This window comes from Scatophagus argus, chromosome 9 (genome assembly GCF_020382885.2).
Source record: "Scatophagus argus isolate fScaArg1 chromosome 9, fScaArg1.pri, whole genome shotgun sequence".
NCBI lineage: Eukaryota > Metazoa > Chordata > Actinopteri > Scatophagidae > Scatophagus > Scatophagus argus.
Window position 1 is genome coordinate 7159940 of NC_058501.1, and position 15284 is coordinate 7175223.

Consider the following 15284-nt stretch of genomic DNA (forward strand, 5'->3'; position numbering starts at 1 on the left):
GACAGTAAATCATATTTCTGAATTTGAATGGCTATCAGGAGTTCCCAATGCTATTTTCATAGGAAACTATGCAGAATTAATATTTTAAAGTAACGATCAAGCATTTTTTCAATAGTTTATAGTCATATGGTCATATGGTATTTTTTATTCCTATTTGTTTTCCTTGCTAAAACCTGGTGCCTATATTGTCCACAATGTGACTCAGCTGTCGACAGTTCAGACAGAGTTTTTAAACGTGTTGGGGAGCTATCAACATATTGGTTTTACTAAATTTTATTTGTTGTACTTGCCATTCTGGATCCATGGTGAAAAATTCAAACTATTGGTACAGATCCTGCAGAGTACACAAAGCAGTAATGACACAGACTTCACAAGTAAAGGATTGTTTGTTATATTATAATTTTCTTGTGCAGTATAAATATTTATTGCATTTTCTTAATAACAAGACTTATTAAACAGATATATGAAAAAATAAATAAATAGAAAGGATTTGTCAAAAGTGATTTTCTGTGAAACACCATGAAATTTGATTGCACCCTGTTATAAAAAGGTGAAGGTCTCACCTCTGCCTGACCTTAAATTGCCTCTTGATGCCTATGACACTGCAGGAAAAACTGTAGTCCTATTGGCTTATTTCAGATATGGTGAATATGTTTGATATGGTTGGTATGGTTTCAATTGCTGAAGAAACCAGAGAGGGTGAGCTTAGATCCTGAATAAGTCTATCCCTAGTTTTAAGCAACAGAGCACATGGCAGCCAAAGAAGGCTGTGCTTTCTCTCACTGATATCACTGGGTCAGAGGGAGATGGACATACTATAAATACACAAGAAATATAAACAATACACAGTAGTGTCAAGCCTTGCAACTGACAGGGGCGTAGATCAATGTTATTTCCCGCTTTTGCAAAAATACCTAATTCCCCTTATTTAATCAAGCTTCTACTTTGCTCGAGCCCCTCCAGCTGATTTATGACATCCGCTGCCTTTATGAGTACCTGTTTCATTTTCTTGTCTCTGCTTTGACACCTAAAGTGATAGGAATTTTATGCTTTTGATAACAATATGAGTTTCACTTTGGCCCGGAATTCATGGCCCTGTCAGTGGACAATAAATAACAGGTCCGCAGCGAAAGCACTCACAAGCTTACGCGACAAAGCATCCGCCCAATGGGATTTACCTTAGGTTGGCTATGAATAGAAAAGAAGAGAGAGCACAGGAGGGGACATATATCGAAGTAACGCAGAATCATGGGAAAAGGTCATGTCAGTTAGAGTGGAAGTGCAAAATGTTTTCCCGTGTCATCTCGTCAGGATTCATAATTGGTGTGCTGTCATATGAGCATTTTGATAATGTCACATGAACATAAATGCCATGCCCTGACACACTGCAAGTATGTACAGCAGGGGAGCTCAAACATTTTCATGTCACGGAGACTTCGGTAAAAAATCATTACAGGTCATAAATCCCCGTTTGACTTGATCTCAAGGCCCCAGAACAGCTGTTGTTGCTGGTTTAGTTAAAATTTTTACTACACTTTATCCTGTTGTCAGATTCATCATTTGTTTTTCATTCATTAAAGTTAAATTCTACAACAGCTTCAATTCTTTCGGCAATGGTCCTAAAATGATATATGCTTATATGACTGGCATGACTATCCAGCCGCTGTTGCAATTATGAATGAATGAATGTTCTTACACAGCTAAAACTTCTGAGTAACACTGAAGCTCACTTTCTGTTTGTTATTGTAACCCTGATGACTCTGGACTGAGAGGACTTACCAAAGACTTACCAAATTACCAAAGTCTTAATTCTAACCCAAGTCACGTTTACCCAACCTTAACAAAGTACTTGTCTTAGCCCCCCCTCGATTACAGATTTATTTCTTAAAAGGTTTTGTAATGGGTTTCAAAACATAAATTTGAAATTGAAATTAAACTTCAATTAATTTTAAATCCAACTTTGTGGTAACAGTTTGGGGAAGTCCTTTTCTATTCCAGCATGACTGTGCCCCAGTGCCCAAAGTAAGCTCCATAAAGACATGGCTGGATGAGTTTGGTGTGGACTCATATAGAGTCCTGATCTCAACTCCACTGAACACCTTTGGGATGAACTGGAACAGAGATTGTGAGCCAAACCTTTTGGTCCAACGTCAGTGTCTGACCTCACAAATGTTCTATGCATGAATGGGCAAGAATTCCCACAGAAACACTCCAAAATCTTGTGGAAAGCCTCCCAGAAGAGTGGAAGTTTTTATAGCTGCAAAGCTGTCTGTGTATTTAGAATGTGATGTCATTTAAGTTGTCTGCTTGTTGTCTGGGTCATTTATCCCAATATTTTTGTCTATATAATGTGTCTGTCTGTCTGGATGACTTTTATTGTGACAATTATTGTAGTTCTCACTGCTGGTGGTAGAGTCCACCATTCCCTTGTGGGATTCAAGTTTCCTACTTACCCACATGGGATTCACAGGAAACAATACATGTATTTAATTTGCTCTTTGTAATTATATCTCAGTGATATCAGCCTCACTGTCAGCCTTTCCCAGTGGCTTATCACAGCTGTTAGTTAGTGCAGTAAGTTAGCAGACTGTGCTGTAGACAAATACACCAGTTGCTCTTCTGTTTGTATCCCTCACAAAGAAATGGCTCGAGGAGACCTGTTGTATTAAACCACATTTTTGGTTCCACCATCTGCTCTCACAGCTCAAATGCGTGTCCATCCATCCATTGGTTCTCAACTGTTTTCTGCCAAAACACTAGCTCTCCCACAAACCAACAGCCCCCCCCCCACCCTTGGACCGCTGACCTGGAGTTCCTTTCTAATCTATCAGTGCCTGTAAAAAAAGTGTGAGAAAGTAATACACCAAAAAATCTCATATGCATATGAAAAATGATCTCCTGAATGGGTCCCATGGAAATGGATTCATATTGACACTTCACACATTCCATTGACAAATTGGTCGTTTCTGCATTGTTGCCAAAAACCTGCTGGTTACCTAGGCGATGACATTAAACCAAGTGAAAACAGCTCTTTATGTGTGATAAAGTCAAACAAAGATGACGTACTGTACCCGTCGACTATATCTAAGGAATAGGAAGTAAAATGTCAAGCTTTTCAAAAGAAATCCGCTGTAAACTGAGGTTATGGAGACTATAACGAATCACTGCCCAACCCCAAAGATCTCTTTGTTCCAACCCCTCCTGGTCCTCACTAAGTGAATATTACAGCTCTGAGTGAAAGGAAGCGGAGAGAGATGTTTTTGTGTATCTCTACTTGAGCCCTGTGTGTGTTTGGCACACGGGCCTCAAAAGAGTGCAAAAGAAAAGAAAAGGCAGGGTCATGACAAGTATTTGGTGCTAAAGGGGTGTGAACTGGCATAGACTCTTGGCACGGGCACAATGCATGGTGGAATTGCAGCGGCCAGGAGCCTCCTGACACAGAGAGAAACTGCTTGGGGCCAAACCAGCATCTCAGTGGGGCCACAGAGGAAGATGGGAAGGAGACCAGATCAGAAGCAGAGGGGAAAATTGAGACAGATTTTCTTGCAGGTGTTGAGATAATAGACGGACAAATGATCTAATTGTTGGAGTGTTCTGGGGATAATTGAGTGGGAGAGGGGCTCAGATGGGTTGGGATGTAGGTTCAGAGATCACAGAGAAGGATTTGAGTTGCAAAGGTAAACAAGTTGACATATGCAAACCTGAAAACCATGGCAGACACAGGAAGTGTCTACAGCGGTTACTCTACTATTCTCTATGTGAAAGTTCCAGTAAGACAAGAATTTTCTCGTGTTGTCCCCGAACTGATCTGTTACATCACTATGTATTTATACGAAGCTGATGCAGTGCAGTCCTGTAGTCTCGTTACATTAAAGGTGCAGACCTTTAACACAGATACACATTTGCACACATCCTAATCACAGCTCGGCCCTATCCATATTCTCTGGCAAGAGAAGCTAGGATATATTTGGAACATCACACTTTTAAGAGCGTGAGCTGCAACTCCCCTGGGTCATTTTCTGCTCTGGTCTTAATTGAGAGTGTTCTGGAAAAATCATTACTATATTAATGATTTAACACAAAGTAACTACCTGCTTTTTTCCAGGAGGAAGGGGAGATTTGCTTCGAATCGATACCCATGCACGCTCATTATAAGGGGGGTAAAGTTATAGTAATTAGGCAGACACCAATAACTTTTTAATGATCTTTGTTTTTAATTGCATATTATCGGGTTGCACAGTCTGTGTGTTTATACCCAAATATAAGATAATGGTAAGGGGAGAAGTAGACTAAAGAAAGGAGGCACCTGCAAGGTTCTTTATTCACCTCAGTAACAACAACATGCAGCACTGATGCACACATGGAGGAGGGGAGGATGAATGTGAGCATTTTTTCTTGTCTTTCTTTTTTTTTTGTACATTTTCTATCAGTTTCCCAGTAATGTGCCTAACGTGTCTTGTGAAATAACACTTCCCTTCCTCCTGTCTATTAGTCTGAGGAAGTGAAAGGACTTTAACAAAAAAATGTTGTGAGGAAGTTTCATATATCCAAAACATTAATATGCCAGTTGACTCATGGGATGTTACAAACACAGACTTCCTTTTTGGAAAAATGCGCCTTACAGGTGAAGTGAAAATTATCAGCAGCACACAGTGAAACATAGGTTATTTTAACCTATGTTGGAGCTGATGGCAGTCTTGTGTGCCAGTGTTGATTAGAAAGGTGCCATTTTGCTATTGTGAAAAAAAAAGCAATAAAAATATGAACGCAAATGAAGATAAAATGCAACAGCAATGGATAGCCATCTGTTAACGCTTAAAGGGGAAGTGGTCTACTCAAAGCAGTGGAGGACTAAGCATCTAAGAGAGAATAGGGAGGGTGTGGGTGGGAGCAGAGCAATGTGGGGATAGAAAGAGCCCAGGAATGCCAGGCTGGCAATCCAAGACTGCTCTGAATAAGTGAGCCAGCCAAGAGCTTTTTTCTTCTTCTAATTCTGCTTGATGCCTTCCTTTACCCCATCCCACTCGCCCTCCTCCCTCTCTTCCTCCCTCGGCCTGTTCGCTCTGGCCGGCTCCCCGAAACTCCACGGCAGATTGTCGATTCAATGACTCCCCTGTCAGGTGATTATCTAGGAGCTTTAATGTAATCTTCCACTCACACGTACCATATTTCAATTACGACTGCCATTGTGAAACAAGCTGTATATTCAATTCGCCAACCGTCTCACCGCTGCCTCAACAATGTCAACTGTAAAAGAACGCCAGCTGAAGGCAATTATGCATGTTTTCAGAGCCAATTATGATTGCTCTCACGGCGGCGGTTATGCCACGAGCAAGGGAGTGTTTGGAAATTTTTAATTTAATGACAATATGCTCGTGGTAGGATTCCGTGTGCCCGCCCCACTCCCAGGCCTGCCTTCTCAGCATTCACAGAGGGAACCATTAAGGCAGATAGGAGAAGATTATGGTCTCTCTCAAGGGCCACACTGGGAGCACAGGGAGGGTCTCAGCAGTGCTGGGTAGATGGCATCCACTCATCCTCTCTGCAGGATCACAGCTGGCAGGGCTGAGTCCAAGCTAGAGAGGCAGGCTGGTTAGCTTGTCTTACAGGTTGGGCTATGCCTGTAGAGGGAGCATAAACTCACACATTCCCACAGCAGGCCACAGACTGAGAGATGCTTTAGAGAGAGATCAAACTTCACTCTGCAGGGCTTCCTTCCTTGATATTTCCGAGGGGCAGGCTAGACACCATTGGGTCGGAAAGCTTTTGGAAAATGGTCCAGTGCTTGATGAGTCTCTTTGCTGACTGTGAATACCATTTCAAATGAATGTACAAAAAGAAAAGTTAAGAGACTTTAAAGTTTTTGCGCAGAATGATGTCTTTTACTTATTTTCTCCAATGAATAGTCCAAAAGTGCTTCAATTTATCAAACATTCAATTTATGATATAAAACAAAGAGATCCAGACAATTCTACATATTGAAATTTTGCTTGAAATTTTTTGAATCATGTTCACTGGATAAAATGAGTTAAAATTAGTTTAAAATGAGAATTCATATTAAATTTGTATAGATACATTTTCTGTTAATCGATAAATCAATTAACTACAAATTGTTTTAACTTCAGTTTAACTTAAGGTCAGTAATAAAATGAGAGACCCACATTAGAATAATATTTTAAGAGGGGAAATCAGTTAATGTTATTCAGTATACATAATTACCTGATTATAACCAGCTACAGGTTGCAGGTTAAACAGGTCTGTGTTTACCTTCAAAACATTGAAGCAGAGGTTCTAGTGATAGAGAATTTATCATCCATAGTTTTGGACAGCAGGTTTAAGTCCCATTGTTCAAATAACAGAATGCAGGTTAGATCCGAGCCTTCCTCCCTCTCCCACTGGGATGTTTGTATAAAACCCAGTCACTTCTCAGGGGTAGAGGTTGACAGGAGAAGACATCGCCTCAGTCCCTGGGAGATTGGCGAACACAACACATATATTAATGCATTAAATGTGTTGACTGTGTTCAGCCCAGGGATGTAGGAGTGAGAGAGAGAGAAAGGTTAGAGGGAAGGGAAAAAAAAAAGCTGTTGTAATGTATGGTGTTGTCTTGTATAGCGTGTCTGGCAGCAGCGGGGGTGGGGTTGGAGGAGTGCCGGCCAGATTATAAGGCCTGTGGTGAGAGATGAGGGATGGCCGACTTGTAAACAAGTGACAAGCGTCCTGGATGACAATTCCTAATCCATCATAGTGCTGTCAGCAGTGACCGGCGAGGTGACGGACAGGACCCAGGAGAGGGGACAGCTGCTGCACGTCAATCCACATCATAATTTGAAAAGCTTTTCCACATGAGCTGAAACAGAGGGAGAGAGGAAAAGAAAAGAACTCATACATCTGACTATCTGCTTTACCGTCTCCTCAGTCTGTCTCTGTTTTTCTCCTTTTCTCGCTTTCTTCCTTAATGTTGAGGACAGCATTGCACTCTTCCCTGTCAGAGCCCTAGAATCTTTTAACTGGGAATGTAATCAGTGCATCATGTCTAACTGTAAATGCACCAAGACACCCTTAACATGTCATCACCAAAACCTCTGGTTGTGTTGAGACGTGTTTATGCATATTACTTTTTGTGTTAGAGGTAGTTACTTGACAAACTTAGCTTTAATAAAATAAGTTGTTGAGGTCTGATTTTTATGACCTCATAAACATGTCAACACTGTATTTAACCATGTTGTTGCTTGAAGGATTTTTGCATTAGGTTGTTAGACGTGTTAAACCATATGTAACACAAAAAACTGCTCTATGTGCTACATTAACTGGAAAATCATTTTTTCCCCCATTTTTCTTCTGAGAACGAATAGTGACAAAGTGGCTACCATTCCCATTGCCACAAACTGGGTTTGCACATTTGAGTTTGAAGGTGACAAACCGTACAGCATTGGTATTATATCAAATAAGAATATATTTCATGAGTGATCTTATATGGATTATGCTTAAATAAATATAAATTGCATTTTAGCTGGAAAAAGGTACACCCTGCATCTTCCAGCAGTTGAGGAGAGGACTGGGATAAGCTGACTTTAACAGTGCAAATTCAAAGTGAAAAAACAAAATAAATAAACTGCTTTTGTTTGCTAAATGGTGACATTACTTATGTTTGGGGTCAGCTACAGCCAGAACTAACTGTTAGACTTCTTATCAACAAACTGTTATAAAACTCCAATAACAGATTTGGGATTTGGGAGGTCTGCATAAACATGGGTGTCAGCACAATCACAAATTAGCAGAAATTTTACAACCGCAGTTTCTGAGAGCCTAAACAGTAATGCATTTTTTTGTGGCACGCCTCTGAAAAATGTGATGAGTTTACAATCATGTATATCAACAATTCTCTTAAAATGAGGAAAAGTTAAGTGTCAAAGTACTAAAACACCTGAGGTGTGCTTTAAAAGAAAATACAGAGGGCCCAGGATCCCCGGGACTCCAGACAAAGCATTAAGGTGAAACAATGTAATTCTGTGACAATACATTGTTGTATAATGATAATGATGTCTATGCAGATATGATATGTACAGATATGAAATACTTCAGGAAAATTGATAATAGCATCAAAATTGATTTTCTGCAAAAATAAGATTCTGACCTTATAAATGCATTTTTAATGTCAGGTGTAAACACAATCTAGACTCAGTCCAGATTTAAAAGGCTTGTTAAGCAAAAAAGGCCTTATGAGAATTAATCTTTTCTCTTTGGCTGTCAGCAGGCTGATTTAGTCACCCATGTTGGGTCAAGGCCCTTATTCTTTTCTTAAAGACCTTGCTTCCCTGCCAAACCGGGATTTCCGATTGAGGGGCCTCAATAACAACTTTGATGTGGACAGCGTCCTAGAGGGTGCAGTGAAAGGCAAGGGGGAGGAGGGCAGCACAATGGCCTGACCTTCCTACTGCATCTGCACAGATCACCCTCTAAATGGTCACATTGATGCTGCTTCTTAGCTCTTTGCTGGGAGTCCTGATGGAGCCAAAGCTGGGGACTGGGACATAGCAAAGCCTGGACACCTGCCAGCAGACAGGGACAAATTGATTGAGATCAAGCCAGCTCTTACTGCATTTAACCCCCCTGCTCTTACCAGTTAGTTCTGCTTAAAGCAATGCATAAGTAAACTGGAAGGGACGTGTAAAGAGGTGCTGTTAAAACAAGTTCTCCACAAAAAAGGTTTGCTTCATTGAATTATTTTGTTCTCCTTTTTGTTAACTAATTTCTATTCAGTTACATCTCGTATTGCTTCATACAATCATTTAAATTTTTGGCCTTCAGTCCTTTTGGATCAGTTTGCAGAGACACTTGAGAATAAATACACAGTCAGAAGAGACTGCTTTCATTATGCCAGGTGTATTGTAACTTTTAATGATGAAGGTGAAATTAAAAATTCCTCCAAACCATGTTTTTTTGTGTTTTTTGTGTTTTTGTTTTTTTTTTTTTTGAACAACCTAATGAAAACAACTCATAAAGACAATCATTTCTATGAAAGCATCTGGAGCCAATACTGTGCCTTATGAGTGAGGGGAAAGGTTTATTTTGCCTCTCAGGGCCACAGTGTGAGCTGGGTAGTTCATGTCATTCACCTTCACTAAAATATCTGAAAAGCTTTATCCTCTCAGGTGTTGTATCACGATAAGGCAGCTCAACAAGATGGAAAATAAAGGTATTTGAATGTTTAAATGAAAGTGAAGTTTTGATTAGTGTCACTTCCAAGTTTAACCTGCCACCTTCTGGTCATATCTTTTCATTTTACATCAGTCTCCACATTGATTTTTCTCTGAAAGAATCACAATTATTAAGCTTCAGCACAAACACACACACAAACACAAGCATCTCCGCCCTCACTGATGGTTTTCTCTGTCTTGGTCATACACTTAAGGTCACCACAAGACAAGAGTGGGAAGAGTCAGTGAGCAAAAGGCAAAATGGTTTGTGTCGATTTAAGCAAGAGGGTAATAAGAAGAGGGGAAAAAAAATCAATAACAACATAAAATTGACTGAGTGTGTGTCATAAAACATAAGTAAGTGCTCTGAGATGGAGAAAACTGGAGTCTCAATTTAATCTACGCAAAAGCTGCACTGTACAGATGAAGTGCTGTGAAGAGAGTGAGACAGAAAGAGGAAAAGAAGAGTGGGGGGTTAAAAAAGAGGAGGGAGGACAGAGTAACTCACTAGACAGAGAGAGAAAGATACAATAAAATCCAAAGGACAGACACTTAATTGTCATATTAAAGACTCTCTCCAGTGCTCGACAGAGTGGAAGGTTAGCTCCCATTCATCATCTGGCTAACAGCCACTTGAATGAAATCACAATTAAAATCTGCTCAATATTGTCCCAGGGACGTTTTGCGAGCATTAATTTTTTCCCATTGATTCTCTACCCCCCATAAATCAGAAATGTTGCGGCGCATGTAATGGTTTATGGAGAAAGGATTATGGTGTTATGAAGCTAATGTAGCAGAACCGTCTCATTTAAACACAGCCTCCCTGGCTGTCTTACAGGAGACAGAGTTATTACACTATTACACAGCCTATCACAAACACAACACACTGACACTGTTTAAAAGCTGCATGTAATTGGACAATACTCTTAGATTTACAACACTTATGATCATAATAGCAGTGTGTTAAAGGATTTTGTTTATTGCCAGCACTTAAAGCAGAGGTACAGTTAGGTACGTGCATTCAGGGAAGACAACTGAACATAAAGGGAAGTTCAGCCAAACGACAAAGATTTTATTATTATTATTATTTTCATTATTATTGTTGTTGTTCTGGTTGTTGTTGTTGCATTGAATGCAGTTTTGTTTATTCTGACAGTATATATTTGAATACAAAAAGCAACATGTCTTTACAGGAACATGCTCCTGTTTATAACCCACGGAAGATACTGTCAGCAGTTTTCACAGGAACGATCCCTTTGGTGTAAAAAAGTATATATGCATGTAGTTTCACTGAAAATGAAAAAGAACTGAAAAAGATCTCCACATAACCTGACATTACGTATGTGACCTAAGTATGTATTTGGTAGAGGTTAAGCACGTAAGTGATGTATTACATAAGTTTGAAAAATGCCTACAACCTTTTTACGTTTAGTTTGTTTGAAGAAACAAAAGTATATCAGTATGCACTTCTTTAACTCTCTTACTGTAATTTACGGTGGGTACTCTGGTACCACAGTACCAAAAACATGGCTACTCTCTATTGCCCATAGGTGTGTGTGTGAGTGTGAGAGTGTGTAGTTGTCTGTCTTTGTGTGTCAACCCTCCGATTGACTGGCGACCAGTCCAGGGTGTACCCCGCCTCTTGCCCATAGTCATGGGAAAGGCTCCAGCCCCTCCTCGACCCTGACGGATAAGTAGTATAGAAAATGGATGGATGGATGAAATTCAGTTATGGTTTTTGGATTTGGTGTGCCATCTCAAGATTTTCAAGGCCAAAAAATCAAGCCAGACTTTGGATACTGAAATAAAATGGCAGCCAGTATATATAGTGTAAAATACAGGAAAACGGAGGCAATTTCAGATATAGCCATTTTGGAAACATTATAGAATTCCCATTATCGCTCCAGACAGCTTTTACCTTATCAACGAGAGCAGCTGAAAAGACCTGTGGGTTGTTCTTGGTAACACAGCAAATGTGTCATAGACGGAAAAGCATGGCAAAAGATGGCCCTGTTCTGCTCCCAGTAAGTCATGACCGTGTGACAGTGAGTACATTTACAATACCATGACCCTGAAACTGACACAACTAAATGGAATTTGGCCATTTTTAATATATCATTTATACCTGTGTTTTTCCTGGTTTTGACATGTCAAAAAAGTCCACCAATCCTGCAAAAAACAACAAAATAAGTGATGTATTTTTAATGTTTTTAGTATTCTATTTTTTTTTATATAAGTGACTCACTTCACCTGCAGAATATTAAGTTCTAGTTATGACATTTTTAAAGATGAGAATCACTGGGTGCGAAGCTGTGAAGCTCAGAAAGATTGGTGAATTCAGTGGGAAGGGGGGACATTCAAGGGACACATTGCTGTTTTCTGATGGCTACAGCCCAGCAGCTCAGTGATCCCAGCGATCCCAGCTCTGACTATCATAGCTCAATCTGAGAGGGGGAGAAGGAGGCCCAGTGCCCAAGTATCAAATCATCATCACATAAAATGGTCCTGACACGAGCTAAAAAGGGAGATGGATCATGTGGCTTTGTGGTGCCGGAGAAGTTTGTCCCTTGATAGAGCCCTTAACTCAAAGCGTGCACACATGCACACATACACACACACACACACACAGCCTGCTTCCCAACAGAGGTAATTCTCTCTCTTCAGGGTCAACAGCGTAACAAGGCCAAATCATAGCAAGCACCTCTTGGCTCAAGCATCCCACTTGGAGTAGGTGTGTGTGAGTGTGTGTGTTTGTGTCTGCCTTTGTTCATGGATGGGATAACTGTAGTATAACTTTATATGATTACAACTGAAATAATATATGACAAGCAACAGGACAACAACCACTTCTGGTATTTCAATATGAAGATGAAAAGCAGTAATTCTTTTTGACAGCCCTCGGCTTCCAGTGAGTACATGTAAAAATGATGAATGTAAAGAGAAATATCCATAAGTGCTACGGCCTGCAGTGTTTCCCATACAAGGCTTTTACAGGGCCTGGTGACACAGTGAGGGCACTGTATGCACAGACATAAATGACAGCTTTACAGTGTGCATAAAACCACTCTATAGAGAGAAGCATGTACTAATACTACCCTGTGTCTTCAGCTCTAAAGAAAACAGTATCAGGTGCTTGGGCTAAATAAATAAATAAATACATGAATGTATTTAGTGAAATTCAGTTATTGCAATCGTAAAGTAACACTTGAAATGCTTCAAATAAACAGTAATGCAAAGTGACAAAGTGCATTTACTACAGTACTAATAATTATATAGTAATTATAGGTATTTCCATTTTATACAACATTCTACTTTTCTGACACTGCAGCTGTAAATAAAATATGATATGTTGTTTCAGATTAAACCTAAGATTGCTGTCAGATTAAATTGTTGCACATCAGCAATAAAATGCTACTGACACATTAATAACAGTATTTATAATCTATTGTTGTAATATAGCTCCAATAACATTGCATTGACAGATACCATTCTGCTGCATAAGTACTACAACTTCTAATACTTTAAGTACATTGTTATGCTTCTTAACTTTTATTTCAGTAGCATATTGAATACACGACTTCAATTTATAATGGAGTTAAGTTTAAATGTAGTTGTTTAAAGTCTGTCATATGGACCAGTGCTTCAGGTTACAGCATTTTTCATCTTAGCTACATTGCAATACACTGTCTTTTAAAGGGCCTTTAAAATACACAAAACTCAACAGGTCAATACAAGGAAAAAAAACAAAACAAAAAACACACACAGAAACCCTGCTTTGAGTAATTCTTCCACCACCAAAAATAATTAGGAACTGTGCTATGCAGCGCTAACCATGTCACTCCTGTGAGCTCCAGCTGATGAGGTCAGTTAAATAACTTGGTAGGAGAGCTGTTTGATGGAACACAAGTCACAAGAGGTATCTTCAATGGAGCATGTAAATTAAACTGCAAACAAACAAACAAATAAATAGTGCATAGAGATAGCTGTTCTTGATGTTAATAAGCCATTTTTCAAGGCACCGGACAGTGTCTACATCTGAAGAAGCTCCACCTACAAGAAATATGCATAGGCTGTAAATGTATCTGATTAGCAAAGGGATCAAGTGAAAGATGATTAAAGTACCCAATCCGTATATTTACAGTACTTAGTTACAGTAATGATGCCACATACATTACAGTTAAACAAATTCAAATGAAAGTAATGAGACCATGGTGTAGCTGTCATGGTGTTTCTCAAATTGAAACCACATTTGCTTCCTCATACAAAGCTTTTCTGTTTAGCGTTTTCTCTTTGGCTTATTGAAAAAGGGATGTTTGAAGTTACTTTTCGCTTTCAACTTTCACTCAACCTGTAATTACCAGAATCACAGAAAAGCAGAAAGACACTGTAGCAAATGACCCGGGTACAGAAATTCAGCTGGTTCCACACCATATTCAAATGTATGAAATTCAATGAAGTGACCAGTATGTTATACAGATTGGCAATTACTCTATACCACAGTTTTAAATTTAATGCAGCAATCATTTAATGTGGAAAACCGATGTGTAGCACCCGTAATAAAAGCTCCAAACAAATCGTCTGTTGTTACCTTCACTTTGCACTGACTGCTCCCAGGACTAAGGAATAATGGGGAGCCTGAGGAAACCTCGGGGGTAATGTAGGAAGCCCTTGTTGTGCAGCAGATAAACAAATCATTTGCTGTAATGTGAATGTTATCTAAATAATGATGTCACCATGAATAATGTTATTTGAACGACAATAAATGGCCACTTGATAAGAAGGCCGGGGATTTACAGTGTCTGTGGGGACAAACATGATAGTAGTGAAATAAATGTAGTCCACAGCACGATGTTGTAATTCAATCTTTAGCTAAGATCTTTACGGTACAGCCGGGGTGTCCGCCGTCAGCTGCAGACTGCCATGGAGCACCACGTCTCCCAGATAAATTCTCATGACAGTCTGCGAAATGCTCCCATAACCAGTGACACTGGATGATTTCCCGCCTCTGACAAGCCCCAGTATTGAGTATGATAACACTTACTTTGTCTTCATCCTTGGCTGGAGTATAATATCAATCCGTTTGATGATCCAGCAAACCAAGTCGAGCACTTGTGTATCAATCTTCATACATCGCTGCCTTGTGTCTAACAAAGAGCCCAGAATGGAATCATTCAATCACTCCTGGGCTGTGCTGTGTTCTGTACACTTGGCCTTCTCTACAGCTCAAGTGTTTCACCTCCTGTCAGCATCTCTCCTATTTTTCATCCCCTTCTTTTCTCTGTCTCTTTCTTCGACTTGTGGGGGGGATAAAGACACAGATTATAGATGATCATAGAACTACAAGCTCATAACTAAATGTCACATGGTCAAATAGAATCTGGAAAACATTTCTGTCTGTTCTCATCATCCATCTCTCTCACGATCCAAATCCACCTTTACCATCCATAAATCATCGTTGTTTTACGTTTAAACCTTTCACCACTAGAAGATCCAATCTGACCTTCATTACCTGTGTCTTTCCTTTCTCTGAAAATCAACACTACTGCAGATTTCTCTGATTCTTTATTCTCCAGTTAGTTACTTTTCTAACCAACACCTTGTGACTTTAACCATAACTCTAAATACGCAATAATTGGATGATTCAACTTTGGGAAATATGGTTATTTGCTGCCTTAATGAAAGTTACAAGAAAATATTGATTGACACTCAGAAACAAGCTAACACCTGTAGCATGATTTGTCATGTTACACATTTCTACAGATGAGACAAACAAGATATCACTTGTTAATTAGTGAGCTTTAGAAGTGCTGCCAGGTGGATTTTGTTACCTTTGGACAGAGCCAGGCGAGCTGTTCCCCCTTGTTTCCAGGCTGCTAAAATAAGTTACACTGGGTGCTGGTGGTGGTCTCTTCATGTTTATCATACAGTCATGAGAGCAGTATAAACCTTCTCACTGAAATATTATCAAAAATTGACAAAACTATTACAGTGCTGCAATAATACAGTGGTACTAGGTTTAGCATTTGTCTCACTATCAGTGTGGTGTTACTGTATTTTGTTCTATCAGCTACAGTTATGTCATCC